This window comes from Dufourea novaeangliae, unplaced genomic scaffold (genome assembly GCF_001272555.1).
Source record: "Dufourea novaeangliae isolate 0120121106 unplaced genomic scaffold, ASM127255v1 scaffold115, whole genome shotgun sequence".
Taxonomy (NCBI): domain Eukaryota; kingdom Metazoa; phylum Arthropoda; class Insecta; order Hymenoptera; family Halictidae; genus Dufourea; species Dufourea novaeangliae.
The window spans coordinates 1,291,356-1,308,357 of NW_015373998.1; positions in this window are offsets into that span (position 1 = coordinate 1,291,356).

The window sequence follows — 17,002 nt, forward strand, 5'->3', positions numbered from 1 at the left end:
AGAGAATTGTTGAGACAAATAATTTTTAGTCAAATGTGACATAAAAGACGCAATAATTAATTCTGATGAAATTGATTTGGATTACGGATTTCATGCATTTCTGTTACATGTAACTAACAATCAGTACGACATAATGATGCAAGAAAATATAGCCAAAAGTAATACAAATCACATCCTATCTTTTTAGTGTTGTCTCACTGTATAAAATATGTTCAGGCAGCTCGATTAATTATTTAAATTATTATTAATGAATGTACACCGATCATTGTACTTTAAAAGTTGGCGCGTAATTTGAATTGAAGTCGCGCTGCGCGCAACGTATAACCCCACTGTTTGAATACAAGTGAATAACCCTAACTGTTTTGAATAGAAGTACGGTTTCAACGCGATTTTCGCAAATGCAAGGTTCTAAAAAAGATGTTCATTCTAAACTGTCCTTTCTAAAGACGAGGTCGTGCCTGCATTCTTTTGCAATTGATGGACGTAGCACATAGCAACAATGTCAGAAAACATATTTCATACTTCTCGTCATTAATTCACCAATCAAACTAGTTCATCTTCGTAAAGTACCATTCAAAGTGAATAAATTATGAAACACATATGACGTACCGTAATAGATACACGAACAAAAAGAAGAATGTTCATGAAACAGTTACCACATTATTACCGACGGCTCCTCAACGTCAAAAGAATGCCAATAGCACATACACGCGAATGAATATCCCCCCGCATGCACACCAACACGTTTAACCACATTTTATTCCCCGCGGCAAACAAAAACGATCGACTCACCGTTTCCACCATATCGAAGCCTCCTCCGTACACCATCTCGTCTGTCACGGTGCTTTTCCTCGGTATTTCACTATTAACAGTTCTTGCACAGTCTTCCAATCGGTATCGTCTCGCCAGGCAGCCTCGAAACGTCGCCAGTCGATCTCTCGATTCGGAGATGAGAGAGATCGACTCGATTGCTAAAGCGGCTCCAGTCTTCAAACGCGCAGGAAACGCGCGACGCACGATCCCGTTTCTCTCCTCTTTTCACCCTGTTTTTGTTTTCCGTCTCCTCGATCACTTGTCCTGTCTTCCCGCGTCACCTTGTCCAATCTCTCTTCCGTCACGATCGTTCTGCTTTTTCTCGCGTGTTTCTCGAACCTCCCTCGACTGCTCGAGGCTTTCGGTGTGCCGCGTGCGACTGACTGACTGACTGACCGACCGCTTAGCGCGCGGACCGCCACCGTATGAACTTCGAATTCGAGTGTGCCGAGAGTGCCCGAGCGCAGCCGACCTCACCCGAACACTCCGACGACCTACTATCGCGCGCGGAGCGCCTTCCTCGCGAAACTTCCGACGATCCTAGCGCACTGACAACACCACCAACCACCGAACTGATACGTTTATTCCTGTCAGTCACACGAACAATATTCTTTAACAACAACTTCCCCTTTCGTTTTCACGGTGTCGCGTATCCTTCCACCCTTCTTCTGTAGACCAGTCGATCGCGCGACAACACCGTGAAAGTAGCCACAGAACACACTCACTTTGCACATTCGTGGGTTTTCAAGGTCCCGTTAAGTCACATACCAGCCGAATGAATTTCGAGAGATTCTTCACCCACTGATGATTGCACCGACTAATTATGGGTGAACGTGTGTGACCCTTTCGACGATATACAGCGATTTATGCACGTCTCGTATCCCCGAGTCACTTTTGTATGACTGATCCGTGGAAGCGGCGCGGGACGAGTTCGTTCAAGTCGCGTCGACGCGACCTACTAAGGATCTGCGCGCATGCGCAGACACAGCCGCGTTTTTACCGATGATACGACCGCCGTGTACGATTTTCTTAACGATTCACGATTAAATAGAAATACGTTGGAGGAGGAGAACACGAGAATTTCAATAGACAATAAACGAAGGATTATTTTCTTCATGTTCGATCATCTTGTTCAGAATTGATAAAAAATACTTCTCCTTTTTCAACCATGTCGCATTTAGCTTTGAATGATAACGGCGGAGAATTCGTGACGCACACTTGTAATCTGTAATCTTGTGTTATGAAATTCAAAACAATTTTTTATAGTCGTGTTCCTGATAATTAGTAAGAATCTTCTGTAGTTCTCGTCTGATGGTGTATTATAATGGCGAATTAAAATTAAACGAGAATTAACCAGTACTTGTTGACGCTTCTAATAAGAAGCTACTGTCCCGAAATAAAAGCAATTTTCGTTTTATTTCTATAGAACGAAATGTAAGCATTACGATTTAGAAATTGGAATAAGATCTGTAAATTTACCTATAATACACATTAATTTCGTGAATTATTATTATGTCAAGACATACTAGCGCTCGTAGGTATTCACCCTCATATCAAAGTTTTCATTTCACATTTTTCCTTACGAACATTCACTAAGTAATAATGAATTTTTTGCTTTATGATCATAATTGTGAAGATGACCAGTTGTTTCGCAAAATTATGCACACTTTTTATTAAAGTATATCATATGGGGATGCGCAAATACTAACGAATGTTTCAAATCACTAATTCAAGAAACCAAATCGTGTAGAAAGTATGAATACATGATTTCAATCCAACTGTAGTCCACAGAGAATAAGTACCTACCGAAGAGGATACGAAACTGTCAATGTGCCTCAACTGGAACAGAGAATCATGATCTTACTTGTTTCGAGGAACTCTATCAAGGGTCGAACTGTAAAACTGGACAATAACGGTCCTAATGCGACAACCTATCGCGTGACACACGTGTCGACACAGTCGTTACGATAACAAAACGATCGGATCAGGATGTAAAGGACAGCGTGGCAAAGGGAGACCGAAAGATGTTATCGTGTGCAAGGAGCGAAAATAACCAATGAAAACCTTTGTCACGGCATTCTTCACGCGCGGGATGCAGCGTAGAATCCGCTACCAGCCTTGATCCGACAGTAAATAACATGGTTGCACGCGTAGCCGGGGCTCCTTGGAAACGCACTCTAACGATCCGCGCGAGAGCACGCAGGTATTTGCGTGGGCGATTAGTCGGCGATTAGATCCGCGACACGGTTTATGGAGGAAAAGTGGACACAATGGGCCCTTTCTAACTTATGGCGATGCAGGACGATGGCGCCGCGCTGAAGCATTGTGAAACGGATTCCAGGCCAGACTTTTCCGGCTGTTGCCGCGTGGCAAATGACGTAAAACTTTCGAGAAATTGAGCTGTCGCTAAAAACGATGGAAATTACGGGCTCGTTTCATTGATCCCTGATTATATAGGGCTTCAACCATAATTAGGGGTTCTCGCCTCAGAAAGATGCATCGGGCGTCACCTTCCGAAGAACAGTGTAACGTAAGTGGATAACTGTATTTGTATGTGGATTATTGTAAAACTTTCACTGGCACGTTTCACTCGTGAAGAGTGGATTCGGAATGTTAGACGTTTGGTTTACACGTATGATCCTTTGATTATATACCCGACAGGAAACGCAGTTGTATTTGTTAAATGTAGTAATTCTGCACTTTTCATTTGTATGCATACGAATAAAGCATTGATTTTTTCAATTGAGTCGAGAGTGTCTCATATGACTCTTACTTAATGTCTCGGAAGATTAACTGCTTCCTCTATTGTATACAAGTATACATATAACACTTAGAAAGTTTCTTTTACGAATATTGCTCAAAGTACTAGGGTGATTCATAAATATCACGTAACAGTCTATTTTAGAGTCATTTGCATCACAGAAAAAACAAGTAATATACATGTAATTAGTGTTAGTCTGGCAGATATAATGGTAACTAATTAAATCGTGAGGTCTCAGTTTATCAATTTATGAATTTTAAGAGAGTGCAAATATCACCGACACTGCGGAGTGTATCAATAATTATGAATCACCCTAGTAATTGTAGTATTTCATACCTAAGGAATGAAGCAAATAAAAGATATCATTTTTTTTAAGAGTTTCAACGTTTTATCAACTGCATTTATGTACATGGTTATTAGCAACAATACTATGGAATATATGATAGGTATATACTATAAAGAATTTAATTTTGTTGTAGAACGTTGACTCTCTTAAGAAGCAGAATACTTTTCATATTTGCCCATGTTCATTGAGAGTTTCATTCAGAGTTTCTTTAATTTGAAATTTAGAACGAGACACTCGGTATACCTAGGGCAGTTTAAAACAAATTACATACAATTCAAATTGGAAGGTCGGTATAAAGAGGAAATATAAATTATAAATATATAAGTAAACACTTTTTGCATTAGACTTTTCGAGCAAGTTAATAGAAATTTAAATTCATTCTTGACCTCTAGATTCTAGAGTCTAGAATATTATTAAACAGTTATGAGAGATATGACGTAAACCGATTTCATCTTGAGCGAAACTTCATAAAAAAGACGATTTCACAGACATCATCATTATGGCGTCATGTCTATCATTGTTACACAAACGCTTCGACAAATGCTCGAGATTCTTCAAATGTTTCCAGGCAATCGAGGCAAAGACGCGTGCCGACACGCATTACAGAGCACGCGAACGTTAAGCAATTTAATCCGAAGAAGAAGCATTTGCATGGAAGCGTCCACTAACTACACTATGAAATGTCCTTACAAGAACGTTCACTTGAATATGCAGATTATGGTCACGCTTTTACAGGCAAAAAACACACCGCTAATCGTTTCACCGTCTTCGTAGGTGTAAATTAACTCACAATTGTATCATGCATCTGTGATTTAGCACCGATTAACGGAAACTATCAATCATGTGGCAACAATCGCGACGAGTTTTTTGTGACCACGTGCGTCATATGTGTCTAAATTTTTCATTCTACCATATTACTCGGACGTTGAACGGGGGTTTATTCCAGGGACGAAATTGGCACACGAGTCCTTCGCGATAGGTAATATTCGTTCCTTTCTTCGGGATTCATTTCCTCTACAGTTCCTGGATGTTGCGACAGAATCACTCGGAATTCTTTCGCAATGAATCCATATACGACCCTGTGTAGGGCACCATGAAGAATTCTTACGTGTACGAATCACATTCTTTGATTTTTCGAACTATTACGTTACATGATGTAAGAAAGATTTCTAAATCTCCTATTAAACTTAATAATTCAAATCTTGAGAACAATCACTTGACAAGTTGCATTTCAGAATAATTATTAAATTAGCAGCAAATCAGACTAAGAGAAAAACTACACGGTTATTAATATAGTATTGACTAGTTTAATATTTAAAAACTTTACAGGTTAGCTATTATATCAAATAGTAAGAAATATGCATAAATACTCGGTCTGCATCTATGGAAAGTAACAGTGAAAAGATTCACATTCATAGAGTGAAATAAACTGTGCAAAGATACCCATCACTTCTGGGTATCGAAAGATTGTAGCTAATTGTGCCGACTATGTAGGTTGTTGAATGGTACACCATTTTGGTCACGCGGAGAATTCTTATGCAAATAAGAGCAAACGCGAGCAAACCTCCGAGATGATAAATTTTACTGTTCTATTGATCTATCGATTTCAATGGTTCTTATTACCCAATAAAAGCACTTTGCACGCTGTTATAGAACCGTTCACGGCCTAACGGTCAGCTATACCGCGCGAGCGTACACGCAGTTTACGTGGCTGCGACTGAATCGGTCTTTCCCCGTTGCGAAAGCAGATATCCGGCTGGGAAATTAAAACGTTCGCACGTTAGAAAAATTAATTTACGTCTATCGATTCGCCTTGTGACACATCGATCAACATTTCCTGCTAGTGTAGATTCATTCACGCCTCCATTTTGCTCCACTATCCTGCTTTCGTCTATCGTAACTTTGTATAGCATTTGTACGAATTGAGGCGGACCCTGTAATGTTTTATCGATAAAGGATAATATTACGGAAAGATTAAAACTCCTCGTATAACCCTTTACAAGACCGAGATTTACCGCATTTTCGTAAAATAACCTATTTCTCGAGCAAATGTTAAACCCAAATTGACAGCTGACATCCTGACATCTAAGGAAACAAAATAAAAAGTTGATGGCAACATGATTGCCACTGACTTATACAGGGATAAATTATTTTTCAAATGTATAGTAATACTGTAACACAAAGTTCAACCTCAACTTTCTTTAACATCCTATATAACTTATTACAATTCAGGGGCTCATACCAAAAACGATCTTTGTCAAAAGTTTTGTTCTTTGTAATGACAACAGATTCAAGTAGTTAGAAGTGAGACTCAAAACATGCTGGGAAACCTACACTGCCAAAACCGACCTACGCTGCCGTTCATAAATATTAACGTATTAAGACATTTGGTCTGTATTGAGAAATTGTGATGTTCCTCCCAAATTATATATGCTCTACTGGTTTCATGACTTTACATTTAAACAAATGTTGTTCATCGAACTTTAAGATCACATGGAAAATATATATTCCAGACTTTCACCAATTCTTCATATTCGATAAGTGTCGTTCTGATTCATTCTGAAAAGCAACGTGATCGATTCTTAACACATTATCTACCGATTGTTATTTAAATAATAGGTTTAGTAAATCTAACGATTAACAGTCATGGAACTATTATTAAACAGTTCAATCACTCATGAATAATAGCGAAAACTGTAATACAATAGCCTAACAATTCCTTCTTTAACCCTGATCTAAGGGTAAAAAGCTTCTTATCCATAAGCACTGAAATTAAAAGCCTAGTAACAGGCTAACGGTCAATAAAGTTTTAAAATTCTTAAAGATGCCAAAGTATTTCTTTACTCTCAATTCTTTATATTTGACCTACAATTTTAATAATTGACACATGCCAAATATATTCTACTAGAAGGTATTAATAATTCATCCTTTCCCTGCCTTACGTAGCAGCAAAAGGGTGAAACACTTTCTTGGAATATTCACCATGTCGACGGTTGCCAGAATTACGTCAGTAAAACGGAAATCGGGGGAGGTTCGTTCACCGAGAAGTTCGCAGACCGATCTGTTTCACGTAGGCCCCCTTTTTCGCGGGCGTGGATCGTGTGAGAAACGCAGAATCGAGTAGAAAATAAAAGCGGTCGACCGTTCGCTGTGACGTCGGTCTTCGCCGCATTAACGTCGTTCAGCTGTGAGAAAGTACACACGAGGAAGGAAAAAAGAATGAGGATTTATGTCGGGAAGAAAAGAACTGCACCGCTCGGTATACGCGGCTGCCTGAAGTACAAGGGCGCGCACGCCCTTTTCGCAATCTGCGACATTCGTGGCGGATATGCGGTATGAGCCGACGTCGACCGCACATTCTCTTCTTTTTGGAAGGGAACGATTGCAGCTGGGCAGCATACACGATTGGAAAAATTGACCGACGAACGGAAATCATGAACGGAGGTCATTAACAATACCGTCTGCAAATATAATAATTTATGTTACTATATTATGTAGAAATTGGTTTGTTTGAAATAAATATTGTAGTGAACACATTCATGTGAAAAAAAGACAATTAAGTAGTAATTTATAGTGCTATATTATGTAGAATTTGGTTTGTTTGAAATGAGTATTGTGGAGAAGACGTCTATAAGTAAAGAAGACCCTTAATAGTGGCACTTACAAACACAATAAATTATGTACTGTATCATGTATAAACTAGATAGCTTGAAATAAGCATTTTAGTGAAGATGTCTTTGTGGGGTCTGTATTATTTTGTATTATGGCAACCTGGTTATTGTATAAAGTTATAATATTATTTTACTGATGTATTGAACCTTCCTATGAATAAAACAAAATGGAATCTTGTAAACTCAGTAGAAATGTAAATCAAAGTTTAACATTTTATCAGAATGCATATACCCACTAACGACCGCACTAGTAATTTATCTGCCATTTTTAACACTACTATTTGAAATATTCATTTTTTTCTCTATTGTATAGGCTGCTTAGGTAAAATAATAATTTGACTTTGTTAAGTTAAAATTCCCCGTTATTACGTGTAGAAATAATGTATTTGTAACTTTTTTATCAAAACATGGCGATACTTATACGAGTAACATATTATTATACTTGTTTAATTTTATTTGCTGGTTAGATTTCTAAATTCTATAATACTTGATTTAATAAAAAATAGACGATTTTATTAAAAGGGAAGCTTAATAAAGACTGCTTCACATGTAACAAATTTTACAACCTTCAATAGGCGTCTCTTATAGATCTTTATGAGCTGAATACGAATCTGTACATCGATTACAGATTACAATCGGTTTACAGATTCTTATTCAGCTCATAAAGATCTATCAAACGTGTCTATTAAATGTTACAAAATCGAAAAAAAAGGTTAAAATTTGTTGGACAGTGTAATTTACCTATCAGCTCTATACATTTGTCTATAGTATATTAGTATTAGATGTGCCAATAAGTAATCCACTATTTTTTGACGAACTCTGTATTGACTTCTATGAAAGTCAAGGATCAATACTAATTTATTTGTATTGATTGATAACAATTTTCCAACATCCTACACCCCATTGTTCCTCATCGGAGAATCGAGAAGATATTTTCAATCTAAAATGCATCGTTGTACAGTTTAACAATACAGTGAATTACTTAATCGTACACCTAATAACATAGCAGTTCGAAACAACCTTCGAAATAGACCGGCAAAGGATCGCTCTAATGTTGCACTAGAAACGACAGGAAAGTGAACCAGATCACTTTTACTTTCTTCAAGATTTATCAGACCAGAGAATCTGTCTGGGATCTAATAGTATCCAATTATCATGATGCCATCGGTATACCGGGGACAGAAACAATTTACCGGCGCCATTATCGAAGAATTTTCACATGTTTCCGTCCGGCCGAAAGAAAATCATTATTTCATCCACGATGAAACATTATCTTCCGGCAATCGAGCAATAATTGTCCACCGTAACCGACTCGGTCCCGAAGATATCCCATTGTTCGAGGGATCTTGGCTTGAGATACCAGAGATTTTTCATCGTCCCGCATCTTCGTAACGTTCGCGTATTGCGACCACCCCGTGGTATCTTGCATGAGGTCTCCGGAGCATCTTTAAGCTTCGTACACACTCGTCCGATACCAGAGGACTGAGGAATTGTAACTCCATACCTCGACGATGATTTACAACATTGTTCAGTTCTATCTATAGATATTCGTGTTAAGCTTAACTCCTCGTTTCGAACGAAAAACAGAAGTAAAAGAATACCTCTAAAAGCACATCCGTATAAAGTATACAATTCTTTAAGTGTCTGAAATTGAGAAGTCATTGATTGTTAATTTAACCTTTAGAGAATGGGAATCCTATTTTGAGGCTCCTAGAACACTATAACAAATATATAGAAGTTCTAGTACCACACTTGTGACAACTACTGAGAATGTGAGGTAGCTAATACCCTAATTCAATCAAACGACAAGTAAAATTTAATAAAACTGCACGAGAAGTGGCCATTGCAGTAAGTGAAGGTAGCAACCTTAAAATGGTTACGAGAATTCGGACGGAAATTTTCTGAAACAGGAATTTATAAATTAATTCCTCGTTACGAAAAGTGCTTACGAGCTTTAGTAGCTGGCTATCAGTGTCCTTTGTAGTGGGGGCGGGGGGCGGGAGAGGGGGAGGGGCGGGTGTTAACTTATTAAATGCACACTTAAAATTATTTTGAATATAAGTTAAACACCAATCAAGTGTTTTGACATTAAAATTTGAAAAATTTAGAAACTAGAGTTGGTCACTTTGGTCTGTCAACTAAAATTTGAAAAAATTCAAAAAATGGAATTAGTCACTTTGGCCTGTGAACGGCTTTAACGTTCACCACGGTGACAAATTTACTGGCTCACCCTCGTACTTTTATGGTCTCCACCCGAAATAAATAAATAAATACCAAAATTCCTTCGAAGCCACCCGATAAAACGCCCCCGTACCAGCGTCAGCGAACAAGCGAGCGTAACGCGGGATGACGCATAACGCGCGACGGCCGAGAGGTCCATCGAGCGTTATTAGTTTCGCACCTGCACACGATGACGCACGGAATGGGTTGGAAACGTATGCGCCCGCTTTTACCGGTTTTGCACGGAGAACACGGCCGATAAAATCGCGTTCGTAACGCGAACGACATTCGTTCGGCACACGGGAAAAATAATATTACAAGGCGTGGAGTCACGGGGGACAACGTAATTACAATTCAACAGATAATACCAGCCATTATCTGGCGTATTCACGGCTCGCGCGCGCGCGGTGCAGTTCGCGAAAGGTTACGACACGGCATTGCAATTCGTATCGTAACCTTTGAAAGGTACTCTGTCGCAACCTTTTAGAATAACCACTCCCCCCTCCCCCTCAGTCGACAGTTTATCATACAAATTAATACTCTCGGGCTTTTTAGCGATCCCCTTGATTTATAGGATAAGACTGCTATAAGCTGTCACAATCGTTCCTCCGTGCGCTACGTTTCGTTCGTTTCGACTTTTCCCCACTCCCTCCTCGTGCACGATGATTAATGAGGTTCGTTCGTCGGCGCCGGAAAAATCCACCGAGATGCATACCGACAGAGGAAATGGACGTGAAATTCATTGTTGGAGACTGATTTGATGTATTGTCATTCGTGGCATTTTGTTCGACATTTTTTTTGTATGGGTAATTTTAAACTGTAATGTAAATATTGACAATATGTAGCCAACAATGAATACAGAAAATTTGATAGAAATGAAATATGAGAGGTAATACTATATAAATAAGTAATTAATTAGACTGCGGATTTTATGCATTTATAGCCTAATGGGTCTGTAAAATACAGTAAAATGTAAAACTTTCATCAGATCCAATCAGTTTTCTAGGTTATTCCGAACTTAATATAATACTTAAGAAAAGAAAAAAATTCCTACATTTCTTCTTCTCTGTATAAATTGCTTTAGAAAATACCAGTTTGCATAAAAATCCGCAGTCTAGTAATTATGATATATAAACACGGTGGCCAAACTGCAGCTCGCGAGCCACACACAGCTTTTTCTGTGCTTGCAATCAATAAAGCTATATTAACCTTGAGAGGGCGAGTAGGTTTCTTCATAATTTTTTATATTTCCAAGTCAGAATTTTTATATATATATTGTAGCGTTGTACTACGAAAAATAAAGGACCCCTCTGGGGACTAAAAATAAGCTTCTCGTCGAAAATTGATTTCGATGCTAGGCACAAACGCAATCCATTACCATTGAATCCTTTTCACGTCCAATAAAAGTACTAGTACACTTCCACGATTCCTCGACATTCATCTCAGAACACTCCGATTACGTGACATACACCCATCGATCGATCGTACCGATCAATGGCCTTCTCGGCAAATCGGATCCGAGACTTCCCGGAAACACGTATTAGTATACCGAACGAAAGTAGCGGACAGACGGATCGTCGAAGCGAGGCATTCAAATGATTGTTGTGAGTCGATCTTAAAGCGATCGGCGCTTATTGAAGAGCAACCTGAGTAGGGGGTGGAGAAAAAAAGGTAAGAGGAGATCTGTAAGAACCAGAAGAAGAGGTGAAGGTGGAGGAGGAGGAAGCGGAGGAGGTCGAAGAAGAAGAGGAACAGAAGGACGACGCCGAAGAAGAAGAAGAAGAAGAAGAAGAAGAAGAAGAAGGAGATGAAAACGAAACGTAGAGAAAGAAGAGAAAGAGGTAGAGACAGAGAGAGAAAGGTAGAGGAGTGACCACCTCCTCTTCAGGGTGCTCTTACCGTGCGTAAATATAGGGCACACCACGTAGCCGAGTGCACCGTGGAGGGTGACCTCGATGACCCTTGGTACCCGAGGCAGCCGTAAGATGAAGAGGAGGCTGCAAGAACCGGGGAGAAGAAGGGGGAGGAAAAACGAACGGGAGAGAAACAAGTCGCCGAGCTGGCGAACGGAGGAAAAAGGAAGGCCAAGCATGGAAGCTCGACCCGGTACGCGAAGCGAGAAGAGGACGCCGCGAGAACGAACGAGGATAAAAAGGGCTGAACCAGGGAGAGGAAGGGGAGGGGATACGCTAAAGAGACGTACGTTCCCACACGAACCCCCCAAGATGCGTCCTGGCATCGTCGGGCCTGAACCCCCGATGCCCAGAAGCTGATAAAAACAGCTACAAAACTGCCTACCGGTGTTTTCTGCCTTTTGCTCCTGCATTACTCCCACCGTGCCGCCCCACACCTCCCACCCCTCCTCCCCCTTCGTCCCACTTCGCCACCTTACTCTTCCTCTTAACTTCTCTTTCTCGCCTTTCGATAAAACCGTGGATCAACGGGGAGAGTCCTATGGCCCAGGAGCTTGCAGGGCCTGAGTTATGCCCGCCACTCGGAATTGACTCGTTTTCGAAACGTCCCGTCCGATGTTAATCCCCCGTTTCTGCCGCCCTTGGCGCCAGAATCTACGAATTTCACTCGCACGATCGATTACACTTTAAACTTCTAGCACAGAAATCGCGTGGCATTTAATCAAAGCTTCGTGGCTTATTATGCACATTGCATTTGTGGAGTAATTATAATTAAGAGTTTGACTTGGATGCTGGTAGAGTCTATACCTAAAACTGAATTATTAAGTTCAAATCTGATATTGATCATCGTTTACGTCGTTAAAGTCTTGCTACATTTAGAGTTTATAAATGAAATTTATTATGATTGGGTATACGAAGGGTAAGAAAAAAAATAAGGATTATCACAAAACTGCTTCATTGGGGGCAGCTATTTTTATTAACCTTATTCTCAGTTTTTAACTAGTTTTTAACAAGATATATGGACTTAATATCATGTCTACATTACTGTATTAAAAACTAAACGACTTAGAACGAAATAATTGTTACCATCGTAAAAATGAGAAATTGAGTACAACATGTAAAATGTCATATTTGAAAAAAAGTGGACTGAACATACCCTGGCTCTGGGGTCCAGATATAGGAAAACACTAAGATTGCTATAATTCTCCTGGAGATTGAAATGAAACAGAAAGAGTCTGAAGTTTAATACCATTAATAAAAATGTAGAGAAACATCAGGTAAATCCAGACGATCGTCAAAGAAGTCAGACAGAAAGCCCAGTGAACCGAACAAGAATCTGTTCGCCTGTTTTTATCGATCCTGGCCCCCGAACCGTTTTTCGATGGATCGACTGCAACGAAACAAGACTTTCCGGGTACCATCTGGAAGAACCGTGATTCGATGAACAATGAACTGTCAATGAGAGCAATAAGAGGCCGGGGGTAACCGCTAATCAGCCCGCCTGGTACCGAAGAGTCGTCCATCAGCGAGGAGAAACGATTTATCGTTTCATTGATTGGTGGAGAAGTTTTCGCGAAAGCCTCACAGATGGGTAGCTACGTACAAGAGAAGAAACACGAGCGGAGGCCGTGTAATCAAGATTCGATTCCCCACGTGTGCAATCGGCTTGCATTGTCGCGATTGCGACACCGATCTATCGTGGGAATGCGCGAGAAAACAGCAGCGATTTCTTTGCACGAGCACGCGATTCCAGAGATGACAGGGCTGACTCACATCGTGAGCTGCCGGCATTCTGTGTTGCTACATTTTCTATGATTCAACGGAGGAAAGGATTCGGTGCACGGTGAACCGCAAATTGGATCGCGAAGCTGTCCAATCTACGGATAATTAAGGACGTCCTTGCTCGGATGTATTTATCGTATCGTTGGACGGGATCGATCGCTATAATTCTGTATGGACAGAGTCTCGAATCGGGACGAGAGGATAACCAACCGACTCGTTCGTTCTCTCTGTCTCTATTCGATGTTGCGCGATGAGATTCGATGCGTCAGATAAGTGCAACGGGACGCTGGTAAGACCCGATCCAGTGTTCCTCTTTCTTTATGCATCGGGGAATTGTATCGATGACGTTGACAACTGGGAAGTCACGGCGATGGTGTGAAGAAGATCGGGTCTGGCGAAGTCACGAAGCAACGATGTTACAACGAAATCCTTTTACAATGCATTGTAGTAAGAGTAATCTAATAATGAACGTATTCTAGGTGAATTGTGTATTTAGATTATGCGTTAAAAGTATCCGAGATATTTGTCCGTTTTGTAGCGTGTTTGTAAATACTGTATTCAATTTCAGGTATCGCTATAATAAAATACAACACTGATAGGAATTTATAATAGAGATATTACTCTAGCTTTCAGAAAAAGTAAAAACACTAAAAATTTGTATGATTTCGGTACTTGGAATATTTTAAAACAAACATTTTTTTAGACATAAAGAATTCGAAAAAAATGACCTTGAGAAAACATTTTCGTTTATCACAGTATTTGCCCCTTCCAAGCAAATAACATTGTTCCCTTCACATTTTTTTTGTATCTTCCAAAACAAGACAGATATTGAAGGTGCTCATATTAGGTGGAACACCCTGTATTCAAGTCATCGTTCCTCCCTACACTGCTTCCTGCCACAGACTCGACAACATTCCGTCCACAACTAGCGCAACAAATTTGTATCAAGCATCGTACTATGTACCCATCGATTCAGCAGACCATACATATACGATCCTTGCATCGAGCACGCGCAGCCAAGCACAATGCGTATGCATAGAATCCCCGGGAAAATCAATCTCTCTACAAGAGACGTCGGAAAATTCCCGGACAGTCGAGTCCTCTCATCTTCCTCGTCCTGATCTTCCGTATAAAATCGCGTACCATGTCGATCAATCGATCGTATCGGGGGCCCCCGCTCGATCGTGGAAGCGCGTCTGGGGCTTGATAATGCCGCCCGTCCACTTATCGATTCAACCAATAAATTAAATATCGAAAGGAGCTACAGAATACGGGGAAGAGAACGTTATCGCCGTGTGCAGCCGCGGCAGCATCCCAGCGTCGTACACACGTACGCAGATCGGTACGCATCTCGCATTCTCAATGACCGCCATTAGCTGTAATTATCCGCGAGTGGAGGCAAAAAATTCACCGAGGCATCGCGAGCACGCGTGGGTGTTCCGAGTCTTACAATCGGTCCGTGCGTACAACGTTTCTTCGTCCTCTTCCTTCCTTGATCGTCTCCTCCCTTTTCACATCTCGTTCCTTTCTTTACTCTTCTTCTTCCTCTTCTTCCATGGTCTCCTTCTTTCTCTTCTTCATCTACGTAGACCAGGTCTGGATACGCTTGCTCCTTCGTTAATTTATTTAAATTACCGGAGTACCAAGTGGCATGTGGTACCAAACGATTCGAGCCGGTATTGTCGGTGAGCTCTCCGTGTTATTTATCCGCGCGAAATTCCGTTTCAGGGATTTTCGTGGCGAGCTGCCCCGGCGAAACCTGTACAACCAACCGAACCGACCGTCCTTTTCTTCTTCCCTTTTATACAGGGTGATTCATAAATGCATGTCAATACTTCGGGGGGGAGGGGGGGTCTACACACTAGTAAAAACACGTCATATGAACCCATGTCCTATATACCTTAGTTTTTGCGTTATAGATGATTAAAGAAGCTACTGTTCGAAGTGCACGATTTCAATCCATTAGACTTTTAGTATTGGGGCCATTTAAAAATTATTGTGCATTCAACGCAAGTGAATAATGTGCACGATCTGCAAGAACGAATGGATTTGAGACTATTCGAGGAATACCTGGTATTTTCGAGCGAGTGCGGAATTCAATGCCATGGCGTGCAGTAGTGTGTGTTGAGGCACGTGGTCGGCACTTCGAAAGTTTTCTTTGATCATCCATAACTCGAAAACTAAGATATATAAGGACATATGTTCGCATAACAATTTTTACTTATATCAGTCTGTAGGCTTACCCCCTGAAGTACTGACATGCATTTATGAATCACCCTGTATAGTACCCTGAGCCGTGGTTCACGCTTTGGCATGCGAGACCACGGGCGAAAACGGTTCGTCGTTGTTGTGTGTAAACAAGGGACCGATATCGGTGGCAGCAGAGGTTTCAATGTCGACGCGCCTGTAATCATGGATCGGAAGGTTTCTTTGCTATAATAAATTGCTACCTTCTTTTTTGTGCGTCGGCAAGAAGGGTGTGTAGTGTTTGCTTCATGGTGAACTTGAATGTCAGTTCTTTTTAAACATTCCTTGGTTCTATGGAAACTTACATTTTCTTCGTTTTAACTTAACTTTGAATTAAATGCAAATTTATAGAAATACCTATAAGAGAAACTTTGGCTTGAATCCGTTTAATAGTTCTGGCACAGCTGAGACTTATGCACTTCTCTTGGCGCTAAATTTTATTGATTCATCACTTGACTGTAAATTTATCATTTTCTACAACTATCTGTCCACTATTTCAGGATTTCAAGATTTTAAGCGGACCGCCGAAATATACACAGCTATTGAAGAATTATATGACAAATTATTCAAATCAGGTAAGACACTAACTATTGCCTGGATCCCCTCTCACAAGGGTATTTATGGAAATGACATGGCTGACCTTGCAGTGGAAATTGCCTCCACTCTTCATCCAAATGGTCAATCAGTATACAATTCTACTCAGGACATCAACAAGCCTGTAAAATCATTGGGCAAGAAATCATAGAATTCAGCTTGGAAGAATTTTAAACCAAGTCTCTTATTGTTAATATTTATCACAAAATGTAATAGGTTCCTGTTCAGAAATTCAATGTGTCTTCGTGTCATCAAAATTGAAAATAATAAAATCTGTTACAACTTCTTTAAAAAACAATAACGCTACCTTACAACATTAATGACTTACTATACTGAACCCTAGAACAACACTGTCGCAAATTTCGAACGTTCCTGACATTCACAGATCGAGGGCTACCCATAATAATATCTAAATATTTTAAATATTATTGAAAATTTCCGAAAAATTATTTTCCTATTCTCCTTTACACATCTTTAAACTAGAAAACTACAGAATGTTCTGTTCATTTAAACAAAGGAAATCAAAATTTAAACATTATTTGGAACAGTGTATGTTAAAAGGGTCTTCGGTCAATATGCTTTCTTTATTTGGTGGGCTTAATATTATTTTCGGTTAATTGTAGCTTTTTATAAACTCCGTCTACAAACTAAATGA